This window comes from Arachis hypogaea, chromosome 11 (assembly GCF_003086295.3).
Source record: "Arachis hypogaea cultivar Tifrunner chromosome 11, arahy.Tifrunner.gnm2.J5K5, whole genome shotgun sequence".
Taxonomy (NCBI): Eukaryota; Viridiplantae; Streptophyta; class Magnoliopsida; order Fabales; family Fabaceae; genus Arachis; species Arachis hypogaea.
Window position 1 is genome coordinate 89,778,168 of NC_092046.1, and position 12,621 is coordinate 89,790,788.

At 40.8% G+C, this 12,621-nt stretch overlaps 1 non-coding gene across 1 annotated transcript; it reads right to left on the minus strand.

Annotated features, from left to right (window-relative positions):
• Positions 1-7,142: 7,142 nt before the first annotated feature.
• Positions 7,143-7,246, minus strand: LOC112725896 (small nucleolar RNA R71). Its single transcript, XR_003164976.1, has one exon. It is a non-coding gene; the product is annotated as a small nucleolar RNA R71 (small nucleolar RNA).
• Positions 7,247-12,621: the final 5,375 nt, after the last annotated feature.

Here is a 12,621-nt window from a genome sequence, read left to right on the forward strand (position 1 = left end):
CCTAAAGACATCAACACTTCTAAGTTTCAAAGGATAGTGAGATGCCAAAACTGTTCAGAAGTAAATAGTTACAAGCCCCGCCAATCAATTAGAACTGAGCTTCATTGAAAAACTCTGAGATTCATTTTATCCTTCTCTTCTTCCTGACCCTATATTGGTTTTTGGTTGCTTGGGGACAAGAATCAGTTTAAGTTTGGTGTTTTGATGAGCAAATATTTTATACACTTTTTGGCATCATTTTCATATTGTTTTAGTTATGCTTTGTTTAAGTTTTATTATGTTTTCATAGGTTTTAGTGCTAAATTCACATTTTTGGATTCTACTTTGAGTTGTTGTGTTTTATGGTGATTTCAGGTAAATTCTGGCTAAAATTAATGAGCTTTGGCAAACTCTGATTCAGAGGCAAGGAAAGCATAGCAGATCTCCATGCACTCAATGAGCATTTTTGGAGCTACAAAGGTCCAAATGATGCGCTCTTAACTGCGTTGGAAAGCTAACCTCTAGATCTTTCCAGCGATATATAATAGTTTATACTATTCTTCGAAGGAGCCTGGCCATAATAGGTGTTGAACGCCAAGGAGCTACCCCCTGGTTGGCGTTCAATGCCCCAAGGAGACAAGCCAGCGTTGAACACCCAATAACCACCCCATTCCTGGCATTCAACGCCCAGAAAGAACAAGGCAGCACCAATCACTCCCTAATGGGCGTTCAACGCCCATTCCTCAAAGTTGGATGCCAAGCCCAGCACAAGTACTCAACCAAAGTGGGCGCAAGGATGGATTTTCGCACCTCTAGTCTAGTCTGTCATACTTTTTGTACTTCTTAATTATTAGATTAGTATTTAAAGGAGAAGATCACCCATGTTTAGAATCTTCTGCCTCATCTTTACCTTTTTACGTTTAAATTTCTGTAAAGCATGAGCAACTAAACCTCCTAAGTTAGAATTAGGAGCTCTACTGATTCTCATGGATTAGTAATTCTTCTATTTCAATACACGTTTAATTCCATTCTCTTGTGCATTTTTGTTCTTCATCTCATGAATTGAGGGTGACCCATGTCAATCATCCTTATTCTACAAGGGTTCCGTGTGAGTCCTGCCCGGATAGCATTGAACCACAAGTTAGAGAATGCACTGCGGATTCCAAGAGCGTGCCTGGGCGACTTTGGATATGTGACACATAATCCCGTTGACGATGGGTTACTGAGGTTTCTGTGGCATTAAGGCTAGAGTATGAGAAGCAGCATTCCCTGATTTAGAAGATCCGACCTTATCTGTGGCGTTTTGAGTAGGATCGCGAAGGGGAGTGGATTGCTTAGGTCTTCACCTTCGACTATAGTGGGAAGCCATGAGTTAACTTGATGAGGATGCTACATGAGTTGCTCGGATATGGTGGACTGCTATGGTTTAGAAGAGACTAACTTGATGAGGATGCTACATGAGTTAGTCAATTACGGTTGCCATTGAATGAATCGCTCGTTATTGAAGTAGACAGTAAGAAAAGTTAATTCGGAAAGAATATGCATCTCCGAAGCCTTAACTAATTATCCATCATTGCTTTTACACAAATCTAGTATTTTGTTCTTTATTATTTCATTTATTCTTCTTAACAAACAACCATCTTTTTTAATCACCTGACTAAAATTTAGAAGATAGCCATTGGTTGCTCAATCCGAAAATCTCCGTGGGATTCAACCCTCACTCACCTAAGGTATTACTTGGACGACCCGGTGCACTTGCCGGTTCAGTTGTGCGGAGTTCAATTTTGCACACCATGGACTAAGGAATAATCATGACTATATAGTGAAAGCAATTGAGTAATGCAAAATCTTTCCAAGTAAAATAAACAAAATTAAAAACTAAATGAAAGTAAAGCTAAAACAATGTATCATAAATGAGTTGCCAATGTATTTGCGTGGGGGTTAGACCTTGCATGAATGAAGTGTGGCAACACCAAACTTAGTGTAACACAATCAATGTGAAACTGGGCCAAGTACCCAGTGAAATGCAAGTATCTTGTTGATGTAGAAACACCAAACTTAATCCATGAAACACATAGACAACTTTAAACAAAGCAAAAGCAAGAATGAAAAGAAAATACCAAATGTTGGGTTGCTTCCCAACAAGCACTTCTTTAACATCACTAGCTTGACAGTTGTTTCTTTCTAGGGTGGAGGTGGATCATAATGCTTCAACTCCTTCCCTCTCACTGTGACTCTCTTTCTTGTGTCTTCATGTATTAGCTCAATATGCTCAAGAGAGAGGATTTTGTTCATTGTATATGGCAACAATGGATGGTGAAATAACATCACGTTCTCTCTGATGATAAGTCATTGATGAATCGAAATATTCTTATGTCGGTTAGAAATTAGCAATGAATCAAATCGTGAGTATAGTCTAACCAACACGCAAATATCGCATCAAACAAGTCTAAAATCTATGACCGAGAGTATTGATCCCGGGTCGTTTTCCCTAGGAATTGCCTTAGAATGCACATCATTGATTAGGAAATCTTTTGTGGTTTTGAGAGTTGGTGTAAGAATTCAAGCTAACAAAAGCAAATAACAATTAATTGAGATAAAGGCCTTGGCTAAGGGTAAGTATTGGAAGTTCCATCATTATAGTTTCCTTCAATTATGATAAGAATTGATTGTTGCTTCACTTAGTTAACCCCCTAACAATGGAGAAAAGTCAAGTGAGAGTAACTAACTTGAGTCACAAGTCCTAGTCTCACCCTAGGGAAGTCTAGCTTTAGTGCACTCCAAGTCAATTAACAATTCTCAATTCATAATCTACAATTGATATCCACTATTCAAGTGTCTCCAATAACTCAACCCCTAAGCCATGTAAGAGAAATCTACTCCATAGCTAGAGTTGTCATTATCACAGACAATTGGTAGGCAATCATAGAAGACATGATGTAATTGAGAGAAGAAAATTGAATTAAAGCTATCTAATCCAAGCAATCATCAATAATCAAGCAATTGAATGAAATTCCACAATTCATTAATCCAAATTCAAGGTAACAAAGGCAAACAAATTTAGATCTAAGAGATTGAATCAAAAGAGTATGAATTAAAAGTAGAAGAAGAGTGGATCTACAACTTGTATTAAAACAAAAGTGAATTAGCAATGGATCTCACCAAGGAATCACAAGAGAATTGCAATGGAGGAACTGAAATCCTAGAGAGAAGTTGGAGTTTCTCTCTCTAAAAACAAAATGTAACTAACTCCCTAAAATATCTAGAATTATGACTAATTGTCCTAACACTCCTAATCCTTGGTCTTCTTAAGCTTTTCCCTCCAAAATTCTGCTCCAAAACTGGGCCTAGGATCCCCTGAAATCGCTGGTCACGTTTTTCCTTTAAAAAATCATGTGCACACATCGACGCGTACACGCACCTGGGGTCCTCTGCGATCTGCGCGCAGGCGCATAGTGCTCGCGCGCGTCCAATGACTTGTGGCCCAGCCACATAAGTGCGCCGACTTCTCGTCTCGGCTCCACCCAGCCGGCTCTGGGGTACACATCCACGCATACGCGCACGGTGCGCGTGTGCGCACACGCCCAAGTTCCAAAATTTGCTTTATTCCATGCTCCCTACGTTCATGCACGCTTCATTAACTCCTCTCAGCCATTTTTGCCCTATAACTTCTGAAACCACTTAACAAACAGATCAAGGCATCGAATGGTAATAGAGGAGGATTACAATATATCAATTTTGATGCAAAAGAAGCATATTTTCATCCGTGAGGCGAAGTTGGGAAAGGAACACAAAATCATGCAGTTTTATATGAATAAGTGTGGAAGATCATTGATAATACCCTCAAAATCTACACATGATAAACCTTAAAAATGGGGTTTATCTGTCATCTTATGCTAGTTTCACAAGCATCTTTTATTTGTTTCATTAGATTTTATGCACTTTCTTGCACAATAAGTAGGTGATTTGAGTGGAATCTCATTATTGTCTTGATTCAATCAAACATCATTAATTTTATACAAAATCATGAGATTTATGCAAGAATTAGGAGATTGTTATGAATGATGCAAAACCTTATGATTTTGGTGAGACTTTGATTGCCTTTTTGATTGGATTCAGGTGAGAAAATGAAGAGAAAGAGAGGCACTGCAGAATAACATTGCGCTCAAAGAAAGAACGCCACGCTCAGTAGCGACGTGCATGCATACAGGACGCTTACGCATCGGGCAACGAATTTTGAAGACCGACATGTACGCGTACATGACAAAAGTGATTGCCAATAACACTCTCAAAAAAAGCCATCAATGCCCACATTAGAGAGTCACGTTAACCAAGTTAACGTGAACTCTAACGTAGAGAAGAGAAGTTGAGCCAACGTTAGTGACACTCAACATTGTCACTAACGTTGGCAATTACTCATAAGTGGCCACGTTAGAAGCCACGTTAACCTAGTTAACGTGGCCTCTAACATTAAAGGGGAAGAGAAGCCAACGTTAGTGACACTCAACATTGTCACTAACGTTGGCCTGTGGTGCAAAGTACCACGTTAACTCCCACGTTAACTTGGTTAACGTGGGAACTAACGTAGAGGATGAAGAGTTGTCGACAACATTAGTGACACTCAACATTGTCACTAACGTTGAAGCAACCACACAACCCCCAAGAGTCACGTTAACTTCCACGTTAACTTGGTTAACGTGGAAGCTAACGATGAGAAATGAAGGATGAGCCAATGTTAGTGACACTCAACATTGTCACTAATGTTGGGATGGCTAAAAGATGGCCACGTTAGAAGCCACGTTAACCTAGTTAACGTGGACTCCAACGTGAGACCTAGGGGCACATTGGAACGTTAGTGACAATGTTGAACGTCACTAACGTTCTCGAAGGATGGCAAAGGCCACGTTAGAAGCCACGTTAACCTAGTTAACGTGAGCTTTAACGTGAAGCAAGAAGGGGCACACTGGAACGTTAGTGACAATGTTGAGTGTCACTGACGTTCTCGAAGGTTGATAAGGCAACGTTAAAAGCCACGTTAACCTAGTTAACGTGGGTTTTAACGTGAGGCAAAAGGGGTGCATTGGAACGTTAGTGACAATGTTAAGTGTCACTAACGTTCCCGAACTTGGACTTTCACTAAATGATTAACACTCCTTACGCCCTGAGCTTAAGTCTCTGCCCACTCCGTACTTTCTCTCTGCAAGTAAAGCCAAGCCCAAATAAAGAAAGGAACTGCTTCAAACTCAAGATCCAAAGGCCCAAGACTTGAAGAGTGAACTAGAAGCTGAGAAGAGTAGTATATATAGGAGTAGCTTTGAATTGTAAAGGAGTTCTGGAGGCTGAAGAACCACTCTCTGTATTTTACTTTCTTTGCAATTTCTAGTTTTATGATGTATTCTCCATCTTTGTTTTCATTTTCAAGAGCTATGAACAACTAAACCCCTTTCATTGGGTTAGGGAGCTCTGTTGTAATTTGATGGATCAATACTAATTTTCATTATTCTTCTTCTACCTTTCCTCTTGATTTTACTTGAAAGCTTTCGGTCTTCATCCAATTGAGTAGTTATCTTGGAAGAGAAGCTATTCAAACTTGGATCTCTTTTGAACCTTGAAAGAGGAATGAAGAGATCAAGCTAGAAATGCTTTCTCATGCTAGACCAAATTGGGTTTGGATGGGTATGTGACTATAACCCTCTCAATACTTGGTTTGGGAAATGCATGTGGTATAATCAGTGACCATACTTCATCTCTTCTCATGAGCAATTGACCAAGGAATTGGCTATTGATCAAGATTTGAGAGATTGAATTGCAAGAAATTGTAATTCAATCACTTAAGATTGCCAAGGAGATCAATGAGTGCATTGATTGAGGAAGAGATGAAAATGAACTTGATCTGGAGAATTGTAACATCTCCTAAGCCCAATGAACTCCCCATCTCTGATTTTACCCATTCTCTTTAATTTCTGCTATTTACTTTTATGAGCAAATCCCCCATTCCCATTTACAATTCTGCAATTTATTTTCAGTCATTTACTTCCAGTCCTTTAATTCTAGCATTTACTTTTCTGTTATTTACATTCCCGCCATTTTATTTTCTACAACTCTTAACCCAATTTCTGGATTCGCTCAACTAGAACATTCTTCTAATCAAAGTTGCTTGATCAATCAATCCCTGTGGGATTCGACCTCACTCTATTGTGAGTTTTTACTTGACGACAATTCGGTATACTTGCCGAAGGGAAATTTGTTGCGAGACAAGTTTTCCGTGCATCAAGTTTATGGCGCCGTTGCCGGGGATTGATTGTGCATCAACAATGATTAGATTGGAAGATCACTAGATTGAGCATTTTATTTTGTGAATTTCATTTTCTGTTTGAGTGATTTACTTTTTGTTTTAGCTAAACTTCTTCCCTTCTCCATCTACTCTTTTGTTTTTCTTTGTTATTTTCAATTCTCTTTGCTAACCCACTAACTGTTTGATATATTGCATCACCCACAACTAACATCAATTCTGACACAAATACTGTCTGCATCTATTTTCTCTGCTTGTACTTGTTGGTTGTATGATAGGGAGAAGAAGCGGGGCTTCAACTTCCTTTGATTCTGAACCAGAGAGAACCTTCCTTAGACTAAGGAGGGAGGCAAAAGGAAAACGAGTAGTTGGTACTGAAGAAGAGGAGGAACAGTTTGAGGAATACTTTGTACCAAACATGGAAGAAAACATGGAAAACCATCATGAAGAAGAGACTCACAACCATGGCAGAGGAGGTGGAGCAAATCATGCTGGGGAGGATAGAAGAGTTTTGGGCTCTTACATTAATCCAAACCCAGGCAATTGTGGAAGTAGCATCCAAAAGCCAACAATCCATGCCAACAACTTTGAACTTAAACCACAGCTCATCACCCTTGGCCAGAACAACTGTTCATTTGGAGGAGGTGTTCAAGAAGATCCCAACCAACATTTGACCACCTTCCTGAGAATATGTGACACAGTGAAATCTAATGGTGTTCATCCTGGCACCTATAGATTGCTCTTATTTCCCTTCTCACTCAGAGACAAGGCAGCTAAGTGGTTGGAATCCTTCCCAAGGGAGAGCTTGACAACTTGGGAGGATGTGGTGAACAAATTCTTAGCAAGATTCTACCCTCCTCAACGAATCAATAGGCTGAGAGCTGAGGTTCAAACCTTCAGGCAACAGGATGGTGAGACTCTGTATGAAGCATGGGAGAGGTTCAAAGACTTAACAAGGAGGTGTCCACCTGACATGTTCAACGAATGGGTCCAGCTGCACATTTTCTATGAAGGGCTCTCTTTTGAGTTAAAGAAGGCAGTAGACCATTCATCTGGAGGGTCTTTGAACAAGAAGAAGACCATTGAGGAAGCCATAGATGTTATTTAAACAGTAGCAGAAAACGACTACTTTTATGCTTCCGAAAGAGGGAACACAAGAGGAGTGATAGAGCTAAACAATATGGATGCTCTGTTGGCCCAAAACAAGCTCATTACCCAGCAGCTGGCTGACCTCACCAAGAAGATGGAGATGAACCAAGTAGCAGCATTCTCCACTTCATCAACAACACAAGAAGGAGTAAACCAAGAAGCAGAAGGGAGTCAGGAGCAAGCCAACTACATTGGAAATTCACCAAGGAAAAACTATGATCCATACTACAAGACTTACAACCCTGGATGGAGAAATCACCCGAACTTTGGGTGGGGAAGTGAGCAAGATCAAAACCAAGACCAGAGACGTCACAACTCCAACAACAATGCAGCTCACCAATAATTCACCCAGAGGACATCTCAACACCCCCACAACAACACTTCTCCACATACTTATCAAAACCAAAATAGCACATCTGCTCTGAATCACTCATCAATTAATGACAAGCTCTCTAAGATTGAAACCTTCATTGAAGGAATATGCAGAGACATTCAAGACAGTAAAGCATTCAGAGAGGAAGTACAGTCAAACATGCAGAATCAAAATGCTGCCATAAAAAAACTGGAGACACAAATCAGCTATCTTTTTAAGCAGCTTCCGAACCACAATTTTTGCTATGATGCCCATTCAAGCAAAAGGGAGGAGTGTCAAGCTATCACACTTAGGAGTGGGAAGGAACTGAAGGAACATCCCCAAAAACCACTAGAAGAAAGCTCAATTGAAAAGGAAGAGGAGCAAGATGGAATGCAACCCCCCACGCCAAGTTTGCAGAAAGAGAAAAAGATACCCAACTCAACGTCTCAAGAGCTCCATACCCCCAGCTATTGAAAAAAAAGGAAGATGACAACCAGTTCTTGAGATTTTTGGAAATCTTCAAGAAGCTACAAATCAACATACCATTTGCTGAAGCCATAGAACAAATGCCACTTTATGCCAAGTTTTTGAAGGAGCTAATGACTAAGAAGAGAAGCTGGAAGAACAATGAGACTGTGATACTAACTGAAGAGTGCAGTGCTATCATTCAGCATAAACTACCTCAGAAACTGAAGGATCCTGGGAGTTTTCAGCTCCCTTGCATTATAGGAGAAATCACAGTAGAAAAGGCTCTTTGTGACTTAGGGGCCAGCATCAATTTGATGTCAGTAGCTATGATGAGAAAGATGAAAATTGAGGAGGCTAAACCAACAAAAATGGATCTACAACTGGCAGACCGATCGTTCAAATTCCCTCACGGGATAGTGGAGGATTTGCTAGTAAAAGTAGGAGATTTCATATTCCCAGCAGATTTTATGGTGCTGGACATGCAGGAAGACGCCAAAACCTCCATCATTTTGGGAAGGCCATTCTTGGCCACTGCTGGAGCTGTCATTGATGTTCAGAAGGGTGACCTCACCCTTAGATTACACAATGAAAAGATGACATTCAATGTGTTCAAGGCCATGAGTTATCCACCGAAACAATTGAGGGAATGCATGAGGTTAGATGCACTTGAGGATGAAGTGCAGGAGAATTTTGAAGAAGATGAACCTGAAGAGAACGAGAGATTGGTGGAGGAAGAATCTGAATCAAGTGAAGAGGTAGCTACAACAGAAACACATATACCAGATGCACCAAAGGAAGGTAGCGAAAAATCAGAAGCACCCAAACTTGAACTCAAAGCATTGCCACCCACTCTCAAATATGCATATCTAGGAGAAAATGAAAACTACCCAGTGATCATAAATTCATCCCTCAGTCAAGATCAAGAGGACGAGCTACTCAAGGTGCTGCGGGAGCATAAGGATGCCATTGGATGGACCCTTGCTGACTTGAAGGGAATCAGTTCAGCCATATGCATGCATAAAATACTGTTGGAAGATGATGCCAAGCCATCCATTCAATCCCAAAGAAGGCTGAACCCAATCATGAAGGAAGTGGTACAGAAAGAGGTTATGAAGCTTTGGCAAGGAGGAGTCATATACCCAATTTCGGATAGCCCTTGGGTTAGCCCCATACATGTTGTGCCAAAGAAGGGAGGGATCACTGTGGTTACCAATGAGAAGAATGAGCTCATACCTACAAGGACCGTCACAGGATGGCGGATGTGCATAGACTACAGGAAACTCAATGAGGCTACACGAAAGGACCATTTTCCCCTTCCATTCATGGATCAGATGTTGGAAAGACTTGCAGGGCACGCATATTATTGTTTTCTCGACGGTTATTCAGGATATAACCAAATAGTGGTTGATCCAAGAGACCAAGAGAAAACCTCATTTACCTGTCCGTATGGAGTGTTTGCCTAAAGGCGCATGCCATTTGGATTATGTAATGCCCCTGCAACTTTCCAACGCTGCATGCTTTCTATCTTTTCAGATATGATAGAAAAATTCATTGAAGTTTTTATGGATGATTTCTCGGTATTCGGAGATTCTTTTCTTAGTTGCCTACATCACCTCGCCTTGGTATTGAAAAGATGCCAAGAGACCAATTTGGTCTTGAACTGGGAAAAATGTCACTTCATGGTGACAGGAGGAATAGTCCTTGGTCACAAGGTCTCTCACCAAGGCATTGAGGTTGATAGAGCTAAAGTAGAACTTATTGAAAAACTACCCCCACCCAGTGATGTCAAGGCAATTAGAAGTTTTTTAGGGCATGCTGGTTTTTACAGAAGGTTCATTAAAGATTTTTCAAAGATAGCCAAGCCCTTAAGCAATCTCCTTGTATCTGATACACCATTCATCTTTGATGAAACATGCATGCTAGCATTTGCACATTTGAAAATGAGGTTATCCTCTGCTCCTATCATCTCCCCACCTGATTGGAACCTACCATTTGAATTGATGTACGATGCATCTGATTTTGCAGTTGGGGCAGTGTTAGGACAAAGGAAAGATAACCTAGTTCGTGTGATATACTATGCTAGCAAAGTCCTTAATGAAACTCAAAAGAATTATACCACTACTGAAAAGGAATTGCTAGCAATAGTTTTTGCATTTGACAAATTTAGATCATACCTCATTGGTGCTAAAGTGATTGTTTTTACAGATCACACAGTACTTAAATATTTTTTTGCCAAGCAAGAATCAAAGCCAAGACTAATAAGGTGGATCTTACTGTTGCAGGAATTCGATATTGAAATCAGAGACAAGAAAGGAGTGGAAAACAAGGTGGCAGATCACCTATCCAGAATCCCCCATGATCAAGGTGGAGAAAATGATACAAATGTGAACGAGCTCTTCCCTGATGAGCAGTTGATGACAGTTCTGAAAGCACCATGGTTCGCAGATATTGCAAATTTCAAGGCGACTGGTGCATTACCCCCAGGGATCAATAAACATCAAAAAAGGAAGCTCATGAATGATGCAAAATACTTTGTCTGGGACGAACCATATCTCTTCAAGAAATGTTCAGATGGAATTCTTAGAAGATGTGTTTCAGAAGAGGAAGGGAGAGAAGTCCTGTGGAACTACCACGGTTCATGCTATGGCGGGCACTTTGGAGGGGACAGAACTGCAGCAAAGGTGTTACAAAGCGGATTCTTTTGGCCCACCCTTTTCAAGGATGCCAAGGAACTAGTAAAAAGCTGCAATGAATGCCAAAGATCTGGAAACCTGCCCAAAAGAAATGCCATGCCACAAAATTTCATCTTGGAACTGGAACTGTTTGATGTGTGGGGAATTGATTTCATGGGACCATTCCCAACCTCATATGCAAACAAGTACATCCTGGTAGCAGTGGATTATGTTTCCAAGTGGGTAGAGGCTATTGCAACCCCAACTAATGATAACAAGGTAGTCATGAACTTCCTCAGGAAGAATATCTTTAGCCGATTTGGAGTCCCAAGAGCCCTCATCAGTGATGGAGGGAGCCACTTTTGTAACAAACCACTAGAAGCTCTCCTCTTATGATATGGGATAAAACACAAAGTAGCCACACCTTACCATCCTCAAACAAGTGGGCAAACTGAGATATCCAACAGAGAGCTGAAGAGGATCCTGGAAAAGACCGTGGGCGCATCTAGAAAGGATTGGTCGAAGAAGTTGGATGATGCTCTTTGGGCATACAGAACAGCATTCAAAACCCCACTTGGAATGTCTCCATGTCAACTAGTCTATGGGAAGGCTTGTCATTTACCACTGGAGCTGGAACACAAAGCTCTTTGGGCTATTAAGATACTAAATTTTGATAGCATTGCTGTTGGTGCAAAAAGGATCTTGCAGCTGCAAGAGATGGAGGAATTCATGTCACAAGCCTATAAAAACACTAAGATGTATAAAGAGAAGGCAAAGAGAAAACATGACATGCATCTGGCACCCAGGAGTTTCAAAAAAGGGCAGCAAGTACTCCTTTACAATTCTAAATTAAGGCTGTTCCCAGGAAAACTCAAGTCAAGGTGGTCCAGACCTTTCATGGTTACAAAAGTATCACCATATGGCCACATCGAAATCACGGATGAAGGTTCAGAAAGGACTTTTACAGTGAATGGACAAAGACTCAAGCATTATCTGGGCGACATGGGGGAAAACCCCAGAGTAAAGTACCATCTCAAGTAATTAAGGACTCGTCGAGCTAGCGACGATAAAAGAGCGCTCTGTTGGGATGCAACCCAACCTCAGGTAGTTTCACTTTCATCTTTATTTCAATAAAAATCACAAAGTTGTTTCCCCTGTATTGTAAGGAGCTAAGTTTGGTGTTCCACACCAAAACAATCCAAGAGTGATAGTGTAGTTCTAAGTTTGGTGTTCCACTAAAGGACATTGGTTAGAATTACACTCCACTCCAAAAGAACATTGCTAGCTCCATCCAATCAAGAGAAACAACTTAGATGTAGTTAGACTTTAGGTGATCATTGCTTTTCTGATAGCAAGATATGAGGGTCTCTGCATATATGCAATATTTTGTACTGGGCAAAGAACTAAGTTTGGTGTTCACACACCAAATTGAGTTCGAGAGGCACAAGCATGCATGTAAGCTAACTATGTCTCAAGTGCTCTGGGAACGAGCAACTTCCAGCAACCTTGCAGGAATCTTATAAGGAAATGGTGCACCTTTGCCCAAAGAAGCGAGGCAGCGAAAACTAGGATGATGACAAAGAGAGAGGGGGACCAGAGGTCATCACCCGAAGGTTGTATCGCTACCTAATTCCATTGTACTCAGAATTGTTAAAAGTTGAATGTCCGGATGCACTTTTGATTTGTAGTTGCTCGTAGTTGACCCC